At 36.0% G+C, this 10,934-nt stretch overlaps 1 non-coding gene across 1 annotated transcript; it reads right to left on the reverse strand.

Moving 5' to 3' along the window:
• Positions 1-742: 742 nt before the first annotated feature.
• On the reverse strand, positions 743-815 carry Trnar-ccu (transfer RNA arginine (anticodon CCU)). Its single transcript has one exon. It is a non-coding gene; the product is annotated as a tRNA-Arg (tRNA).
• Positions 816-10,934: the final 10,119 nt, after the last annotated feature.

The following is a 10,934-nucleotide window of genomic DNA, read 5'->3' on the forward strand; positions in this document are numbered from 1 at the left end:
AGTTAACAGGCGTTGCTTATCAGTATACAATAACTGTAAAACAATACAGTTTATCTGTTCTGCTAACAAACTTATTACAGGTACAACACACATTAATTGCCACTAATTGGCGGCCTCGTTTCATCTTGCCAAGTATTCCTTTGATCTCGCCGCGTCTTCCAAATTATTTTCTTTGAGGATTAAGGTTGTTTTGATTTTCTTCTAGAAAATTGGAAGCTAGATAGGTTTAGTCTGTCACTCGAGCTTTTAGATGTTTTGATTTTCGAGCACTTTAGAATATAATGTTAGACCTTTTACTTATCTTTGTTTTTCTTACATGTTTAATCACACTCTATCAAGACAGCGTTCCTAAAAAAGAAAAGATGAAAGTCAGGAGCATTTCAGTACAGAAACGGAACATAACAAAATAGAACAGAATGGAACAAAATAGAACATTATTTGGAGCACTATTTGAAATACCCTGTTTGCAGTTATTGTATGCTCAGAGATGAGGGGGGAAAATACAAGTACATACCGAGGGATGATGTGATATAAGTAGCTAATAAATGTATAACATATTAACAATCTAATTAGATCTTTGCATGTTTAATAAAATATACACCAGATTTGGTAAGGTTTTATTTTAATATTATAATTATATTATAATGCAAAATGTATATGTCAGCACGGGTTTCTATGAAATTTCTGTGTGTAGTCAACTTTATGTGCATTAAGCAAATTAAAAGAGTGCAGAAAAAAAGTCAACCTCCGGCGGGACTCGAACCCGCAATCCCCGGCTTAGGAGGCCGGTGCCTTATCCATTGGGCCACGGAGGCGGTTACATTCGACGCCACAAATATACTATATAAAGTTTTCTATTTTTAGAATTTGGCGCCATAAGAACGGCAACTCTTGAATGATTCAATTTGAATGCGGGTGAAGAGTAATCTTCCCATTTTTTTAATCGAGCTCAACTTTTAAGTTTTAACGGCAAAAAACGCTAATATAGCGTTATAAAAAGTTATCTATAATTGTCGTTATCTGTACTTTTGATAACACCATTTCTGTCAACAGACAAGCCTACAGACTTCGTGGTAAATGGGATTTTTACTTAGCAAGTTGATCATTGTTGGCCCATTTGTGTGTTGATGACTGTTTACAGAGGCGGATCAAACTGTGGAAAATGTCTGTACGCATAAATGTATGAATTTAAGAAAAGTAAAAAAGTATCAAGATTCAAGTAGAAATTTACATGTTATACGTATATACAGTGCATGTGCGATTAAAATTTAAAATAATATAAACTTTAATTTATCAAAGACAAATCTCTTATTTCGGAATGTAATCAAAATTAAATATATAAATATGTGTGATTTTTTTTATCTTAGTCAAAACATATAAATAGTACGCCAAACATCCTATTCTTAATAACACCCGGCCCATTGGACCTATCAGAGATGTAGTATCTATCAGAGACATAGATAACATCTACGTCTCTGTATATATGTCTCTGGACATATGTATATACTCAGTAAGTCACATTTATGTATGTAAAACAGAGAGATTCCTATATATCAGTTTAACCAAAATAGTGGAAGGTCTGCACTAAAAAAAATAAAATAAATAAACAAATAAATAATTTAAAAAAATCAAATTAACTTTCATGTTTACAATGAATCTTATAGATTCTCTAAATCGATATAAATTATAAATACATAGAAAGTTTTGATAAACACATTTTATGGCTTTAATATGGATATTCATAATAATAATATAAATATCACTTTGCTCTGAATGATATAGTAGTATTTATAATTTTACTCTCAATTAAAAAGGTCAAGACTTTGTCTTAATGTCATTAATCAAACACTTTGTCTTTACTTACGTTACACTAAAAATTATGATATTGATTGTATACTATATTTCAGCCATTACTCCTGACCCGGAATTTTTATTTACTAATTAGATTAAAAGTAACTTTAGGTGAAGTACGTCCAGTGACCTATAATAATCATATATCCCTTCAGAACAAAGTATAGAATGTACTTGACGAACTTTGTAAAAACTAACACTTCAATGTCAAATAAACGTATGTTTCAAATTTTAGTAAATTAGAAATATGATAGGCCGTCGTGATTAGCACCCTTCACAAATCGGAAGAATATCAGGGTATCGGATGTCTAAATTATTGCGATAACATCGAACAAGAGCTGTAATATGTCCCCTGTATTACAATTGAATTTAGTACATAATGCCCGTTGTCACGACTTTGCGGTTGATTTGAACCCAGATTTTGTGTAAAACACAGAAATTCATAATAGAAGGACGAGTTTTTTTGCCAATATCTTTTAAAGAAGCAAAGATCTTCCCATATCTTGCATGACATGAAAATAGTTTGTATTACAGCTGGAGGATATGTGTCGATGTTAAATGCGCGGTATTTTAAAACTATATGTAATTTAAAAAGTTTAATCAAGTTGGAGGAACGGCTTTAGTTTGATGTAATGTAATTGTTGTCGTAAAAATAGATCTTTGAATATTTAGAATGTGTGGCGCAAAGTAAAATAAATATTTACAGATAATTATAAGCCTGTAAATTAAAGGGGCTCATCAACCGAGGTTTTTTTTCCTTAATGGGCGGAACTGGGAATCTTTTTTCGATATTATATAATATCACATTTGATGTACATGTAGGTCTAGCAATAACTCGTGTGCAAAATTTCAGATCGTTCGCCCACTCCGTTTGTGAAAAATTACTCAAAATTAAACAGCGTTGCAACGCAATAAGAAAGACAGACAGACAGACAGACATTTTATTTCAATCAAAAAGGCTTATAAGCCCATGATGACATAATACAGCATATTTACAAGATAACGAACAGTGCATATGTTAAAATAAAAACATTATCACAATATAATTATGACTACAGGAGAAGGTCATAATAACAACTTATTAATAAGAAACACATGCTTTTGATATTATTTTTTAATCACATGTTACTTACTATATATGGTCACATACATATGTGAGGGTCTTCCGATTCTATATATTATGATAAAGATTTACGTTATTTTGAAAATTCGGCCCTTATGCTACTGTGGCGTGGATATTTTCGAGGCATTGGTTATCGCGATGACCTAATAGGTTAATTTCTAATTCATTAAAACCTGAATTAATGAAGTTTTTTTAACACTGCGTATTTTTTTATCATCTTCTGTGCTAGAACAGTTACAGAAGAAAATTAGAAGGTATAAGTATATAAAGCTATGTCAAATGAAATATCTTTATATCTTTTAATAGAAGAATTATGTTGTTAGACATTGGTAGATTCTCGAAAGAGTTGTTACATAGAATGTCTCAATATATTATTTTTTGCGTCAGATATATAGCTTATACACTTTAAATTTTGGTATTGTTTAAAAAAAAGATAGACAGAACAATCGTACCTTTTCGGCACTTTCCGTCAAACTTCGGTTAAGAAATGAATAAGGATTCCTAATTATTCATACTAGCACATCTGTTGTATTTGTCTGTCAAAACTACAGAAAGAATATATTTATTCCCCTACGTTTTTCACAAGCAGGTTACGACTGGCATTTTGTGAACAGGTGCACGGATAACTTTACCCTCTTGTTGTACAAAAAATGAGGAATGTCTCGAAAATACCTTTCATACATGTAAAATGAACTGATCTTGGATTCGATTTAATTTTGACTTTTGAGATACCCTCACTGTTGCTGTTCATGTCGTTCATTTCTTCATACATTTCTTCCTATATGAAACTGGAAGCATTTGTTGGCAGTATATTAACAATTAAAATGAAGCTAAAAATCGTTTTCATTCCAAAAAAAAAAAAAAAAAAAAAAAAAAAAAAGAAAGAAAAAAAAAAGATTTGATTAAAAATCAAATAATGATTTAAACAGCTAATTAAGCATTTACATCTTTCTCTGGATACCATGATCAGATTTTTTTTCCAATTAGACGTAGACGTATCTAATGCATTTGCTTGATACGTTTCTTTCAGTTATAAACTGAAAAAAATATCATTTGATTATTTTAAGTGTGTCCGTGACTCGTTAAAATTGGTCCGAAATTTGCGGAAATATACGTAACCTAACGACAATGGACACTAGATATATGTGTCCTTTTAAATTTATTTATGCTATGTGCCTGAATTAACTCATCAGCGTTCATGTCGGTCCAGTTTAGTAATCTCATCGGGGACGTCTTTTTCATGCCGTCGATTTGTTGCCTATACTTCGTTCTTTAGTGGAAGAAGTCGGCAATACATGTACTTCCAAGGTATCATGTTTCTAACAAAAACGCAATCTGACAAAAGTTCAGATCTACTATAGTTATTTTCTTGCTTATGCGTAGCGTTTATAAAAGCTGATTATAATCAGACTGACAAAAACACCCAAAAAGGCTCTTGTTACCGCCATCCTCGAGAATATTTCACGACAGGTCAACCGATCAGCTCCGGTACTTGAGATGACTTTACCTTGACCTACCGTGTGCCTTCTCTGCAAAGACCACGCCTCGGGGCGGATTTGGAGAAAGAATACTAGATATTCTCTAATACGACATGCTTTAACAGCAATATCATTCTGGAATGTAACATTTTTTGAGAACCCCTCAATTTTTTACCTCACATATTCAAACAAAAGCATTTCTAAGAAATGAGAACACACTTTAACGCTGCTGTTGCGAGAAGCAATTTGATTGCCAGATACTGTTTCACAGAGAAATCAAAATCTCAGGTATGTCGGGAATTGTAAGCTCTTCACCGGGAAGGTAAACTATTTCTACCTTTCAATGATCAAAGACTAGAATTAAACTTTAATGTGACAGTCGGGCACATTTGATCAAAGTTATACTTTTTATCACTTTGCCTACACACATACCCCTCGTATATTTTGAAAAGGATGGTTTACTCACAAATGCTTCTGATAAACTCGAGATGACAGAATTTTATTGTCAATCTCCTGTTACACCAGTCATTTTAAAAATGTCACATGTAATTTATTTTAAGATATAACGATAAGTCAACACTGTCGCCACCAACTAGTTATAGACACTGGCCCATCACCCACGTCAAGCGCCCTGGCCTTCCAGATAGAAACGGACCAATCACCCGACATGCGCCTTGAAATTAAGATAGAAATTGACCCATCACCAGCCAAGCGCCCTGGACTTGCAGATAGACATTGGCCCACCCCAATTCACATCGACTTATCGTCACTTTCAGTCACCACGCCCCCCCCCCTCCCCCCAGATTTCAAGATGGGTCTCCACCACGAGTCACACACCCCAGATTTCGAGATAGACGTATCGTCACCATCAGTCACACACTAACATCAGTCACACTTTCATTTAATATCCTCTGTATAAGTTCATCGATGATGTCACGTTGTCGATTGGCGACGACGTTATAATACCATTATCGATAATTGTGACGTCCATTGTAACGCACTAATCAATGGAAGTAGCCGCTGCTAGGAGTATAACGCAAATGACAATCACGTCAATATATATACACGACCTTGCAATACTATACATGTATTTAAGGAGTCGCAAAAGCGGCACGGGTATGTGATAAATTGATGATGTCGTTTATCACGTTGATGATGTCGTTACAGATTACGTTGACAATAACGTTGAATATTACGGCAATTTATCATGACGTTGATGATATTGCTGAATAAAATGCGTTGACGTAGGGCTGGCTTTTATTATGAAAATAACAATAAAATGGTAAAATAATGGATGTATATTTACCGTCACAATGACATGAGTATTTATGATGTCCAGGTTTTACGGTATCAGTACACGTTTTGTTTATACATAATTTATTTTAGTTCGATTATGTATAAAGCTAGAAGCTTATAGACACACTTTCGAACCAACCAGTACTGAGCAATGAGTGTAAAGTTTCTTGCTCAAGGAAACAACGACTTGCCGCTGACGGGGTTTGAACCCATGCAGCTAGCGATCATTAGATTACTAGTCCGACGCGTTAACCACTAGGCCATGCCGCCACTTGACACGTTTGACACCCCCCCCCCCCAAAAAAAAGAAAAATAAATAAAAAAATAAAAAAAAAATAAAAAAAAATAAAAAAAAAACAACGAACAACAACAAAAACATCTTTACAAGTCTCCGAAAATAACTTTTCATTCATTAATTGATTAAATAGATTATTTTCATGTGTATATTATATTAAATTCATCATAACCATTAAAATGTCAATATTTATCACTATTTATTGGCTTACATAAATGTCGGCATAGTTTTTGCTATGAGAAACCGCAGGAAAAAAAACATGCATAGCGATGCAAAAACATTAAATAGAGTTTATGATTTATGTTACTAATTTCTGGTTTTAGCCATTTCGTCAGTCATTTCGTAATGTATTTTATACAGACGTAGAGAAAGGGAAAGATTTTAATTCAGACATAAAGAAATTATTTCACTATTTTAATTCGGACATTTCGTAACTATTTTACTAAATGATTTTTTAACCCAGACAGTCGCAATAATTTTAATTAAGACAAAATATGACCTTTTCAAACACGAAGAAAAGATTTTAATTCTGACACAACGTAATGATTGAATTCAGGCATAAAGTAAGGATTTCAATTAAGATATAAAAAATAATTAATTCAGACACAAAAATAAATTTTAGTTCAAACATAAAGTTATTATTCTAATTCAAGATGATTTTAATTTAGACATAAAGTAATTAATGATTTTAGTTCAGGCATTTTTCAATGATTCAGACATTTTATTTAGTAAAAACTTTAATTTAAAATGTATAAAAATAAATCAGACATTTAATAAAGTCAGTCAACGTGCTAGTTTTTGTTAGGCTCGAGGGCTATTGCAAGCTATAATTATTTGCTCTTGTTGCACTCCCTGTCCACACCCCCCCCCCCCACCTCACACACAGCGACCTTGGGGAAATGTTATATTGTTAAGCTAATTGCTATGATGAAAGCATATAGTGTTTGATATTTCAAAACTGCTGGTTCACGTGTTCATATAGTGACATTTAATATGAGTAAATGTCATTGTATGGAAATGTCACATTGTCATATTGTAGACAGTAATGTACCAGTTTTTTTCTTTGAAATGATTACACTTTTTGAAGGACAATAAATTCACAGTATTACACATGACTCTACAGCAAGAAACCTAAATATTGTTTTATTTTACATAGATGATAATATTTTCTTATTCTCGTCGCCACCGTTGTGATCACCATCACCATCGCCGTCGTTGTTGTGCACATAATCATCATCATCATCATCATCATTATTATTATTATTATTATTGACGTCATCGTGCATATCATCATCATCTTCATCATCATCATCATCATCATTATTAGTATTGACGTCATCGTGCATATCATCATCATCTTCATCATCATCATCATCATTATTAGTATTGACGTCATCGTGCACATCATTATTATAATCATCGTCATCATAATTGACGTCGTCGCGCACATCATCATCATCAACACTGTCATTGTGCATATCATCATCATCATTATTATCGTTTTCGTGTACATCATCATTGCCGACGTCTTGCACATCATCATCATCATCATTATCATCATCATCATTATCATCATAATAATTATTATGATGATTATTAATTATTATTATTATTATTATTATTATTATTATTATTATTATATCATTATTATTATTATTATTATTATTATTATTATTATTATTATTATTGACGACGTCATCGTGCATATCATCATCATTATCGTTGTCGTGTACATCACCATTGCCGACGTCGTGCACATCATCATCATCGAAGTCGTCGTGAACATCATCGTGCACATCAGTATTATCATCAACATGATCACCATTATATCGTGATCATCGTTACTTAGTCGCAAAGATATTTTCACTTGTACATTGTAAATGAAAAAAAAAACTAACATATTTCGCATGTCGACGAAGAAACATTTAACTGATATGCCTGCCATTAGAAATGGCAAACCCAACGATTTAATTTATACTGTATATAAATCATCAATTAATTCCCGAACATTCTTAAATCAAATTGGCAAAAACTCGTTTTAATGCTTACGAATTGAAGTTTATAGTTTTTTCCAGAGATAGCTGGACCGATAAGCAATTATTAACTCCTTTGATGTTACACAATTATAAAATGCAAGTAAATTATAAAATATGAATATAAACCAAACATGTGGCATCTCTCAGATAGTTATCATACTACATTTTTTTTGTATTTATGTAACCTACTTTTGTAGACTGTAGTTTAGTTGGTTGGTTTGTTGGTGGGATTGGTTATTTGCGGGGTAGGTTGGTTGTTTGTTTAGTGGATTGATGAGAATGGTTATTTGGTTGGTTAGTAGTGGGGTAGGTTGGTTGATTGATAAGTCTCTTGATTGGGATGCTTACTTGGTTGGTAAGTGCCGAGGTAAATCGGTTGTTTAGTTGATTGGATGGGTTGATAAGTTGTTTGGTAATGGCAGGGTAGGTTGGTTGTTATCTAGATTGATTGGTATAGTATAACTTGGTTTGTAGTGGCGGGGGAAAGTTGGTTGGTTGTTTAGTTGATTGATGGGATGGTTACTTGGTTGGTTAGTGCCGGGGTAGATTGGTTGGTTGTTTAGTGGATTGATGGGATGGTAATTTGGTTGTTTAGTGCCGGAAAGATTAGTTGTTTAGTGTTCATTCTCTATCTTCTGTGGAAGAAAATCACGCGCCATAAATCAGCATTATGAAGCAGGAAGGTACGTACACATGTTAGACTGGGAATGTCTTATGCTTCATTTGAACTCTCTGATGAGCCGGCTAATACCTGTATCCATCATGGGTGAAACAATTGTACAGATAAAAGTAAGATTCTGAAAGCTAAACTTTAACGAATTATTTTTTTGTAAATCATTTGATGAGCGTCACTTTCGTACGTAGTTGGTAGTTGAATATTCGAAAAACCAACTACCAACTAGTAGCTAGTTGGTTATTCGTAATTCCCAATTATTAAACAGCTGGAAGTTGTTAATAAAGTCACCAGCTTGAAATGTTTGACCATAAAATGGAGGGGACCTAATTCAGTGTTTTAGTCGTTTCCTGTTTGTCAGTGTGTGAGTGGTGTCCTGTGCGTCAGACCAGTTAATGAGTAGTGCCGGTGAGTAGTGCCCTGTGGGTCAGCATGTGAGTTAGTAGTGTCCTGTGCGTCAGATCAGTTAATGAGTAATGCCCTGTGGGTCAGCATGTGAGAAGAGCCCTGTGCGTCAGATCAGTTAATGAGTAGTGCCCTGTGAGTCAGCATGTGAGTAGTGTCCTGTGGGTCAGCATGTGAGAAGTGCCCTGTGGGTCAGCATGTGAGTAGTGCCCTGTGAGTCAGCATGTGAGTAGTGCCCTGTTGTTCCGCATGTGAGAAGTGCCCTGTGGGCCAGCATGTGAGTAGTGCCCTGTGAGTCAGCATGTGAGTAGTGCCCTGTTGTTCCGCATGTGAGTAGTGCCCTGTGGGTCAGCATGTGAGTAGTGCCCTGTGAGTCAGCATGTGAGTAGTGCCCTGTTGTTCCGCATGTGAGAAGTGCCCTGTGGGCCAGCATGTGAGTAGTGCCCTGTGTGTCAAGGTCGATGTGTGCGTAGTGTGCTGTGTGTCAGGACGTTGTGCCCTGTGTGTTCGTAGTATCGTCCAAGTGTGTATGTGTATGACAGTATCCTGTTTCAGTTCGTCAGAAGTGATCTATGTCCTAGGTGTGTGAGTTATTTATTTTGCGTGTCAGTGTGTCAGTAGTGTCCTCTGCGTGTGTAGTGTCCTAGTGTCCTATGTGTCAGATCAGTGTTTTAGTAGTGCCCGTAGTGTACGTTGTGTGTGTCTTGTGTGAGGTTTGTGTTTTAGTAGTATCAGTAATTTTGCGTGTCAGTGTGTGTACTGTTTGACTAGTCAGTATTCGAGTAGTGTCCTGTATGTCCGTAGTGTCGCGTGTGTGTTTGAGTAGAGGCATGTGTGTCAGTTTGTGAGTAGTTTCCAGTGTGTTAGCGTGTGAGCAGTGTCTTGTGTGTCAGCGTGTGAGCAGTGTCCTGTGTGTCAGCGTGTGAGCAGTGTCCTGTGTGTCAGCGTGTGAGCAGTGTCCTGTGTGTCAGCACGTGAGCAGTGTCCTGTGTGTCAGCGTGTGAGCAGTGTCCTGTGTGTCAGCGTGTGAGCAGTGTCCTGTGTGTCAGCGTGTGAGCAGTGTCCTGTGTGTCAGCGTGTGAGCAGTGTCCTGTGTGTCAGCGTGTGAGCAGTGTCCCGTGTGTCAGTGTGTGAGCAGTGTCCTGTGTGTCAGAGTTTGAGCAGTGTCCTGTGTGTCATCGTGTGAGCAGTGTCCTGTGTGTCAGCGTGTGAGCAGTGTCCAGTGTGTGAGCAGTGTCCTGTGTGTCAGCGTGTGAGCAGTGTGTCAGCGTGTGAGCAGTGTCCAGTGTGTCAGCGTGTGAGCAGTGTCCTGTGTGACAGCGTGTGAGCAGTGTCCAGTGTGTCTAGTGTCTAGTGTGTGAATAGTGGCTAGTGTGTCAGTGTGAGAAATGTCCTGTGTGTATGTAGTGTCCTGTGCGTCAGTTTGTGAGTAGTGTCCTGTGTGTCAGCGTGTCCGTAGTGTCAGTGTGTGAGTAGTGTAAAGTGTGTCAGTTTGTGAGTAGTGTCCAGTGTGTCAGTTTATGAGTAGTGTCCTGTGTGTCAGCGTGTCCGTTGTATCAGTGTGTGAGTAGTGTCCTGTGTGCCGGCATGTGAGTATTGTTCTGTGTGTGAGGTCAGTGTGTGTGTGCAAGTGTATGAGTAGTGTTCTGTGTGTGAGGTTAGTTTGTGAGAAGTTTTTATTAATCAATTTTAATTTTTAAATACGAAAGACTGTAAGAATCTTAGTGGTGTAGCGGGGGATTGAACTCGCAATCCCTAGGCTTTTGGGTTTTGGTTC

Source organism: Ruditapes philippinarum, unplaced genomic scaffold (genome assembly GCF_026571515.1).
Source record: "Ruditapes philippinarum isolate M1 unplaced genomic scaffold, ASM2657151v2 ctg676_1_1_1_1, whole genome shotgun sequence".
Classification (NCBI taxonomy): Eukaryota; Metazoa; Mollusca; class Bivalvia; order Venerida; family Veneridae; genus Ruditapes; species Ruditapes philippinarum.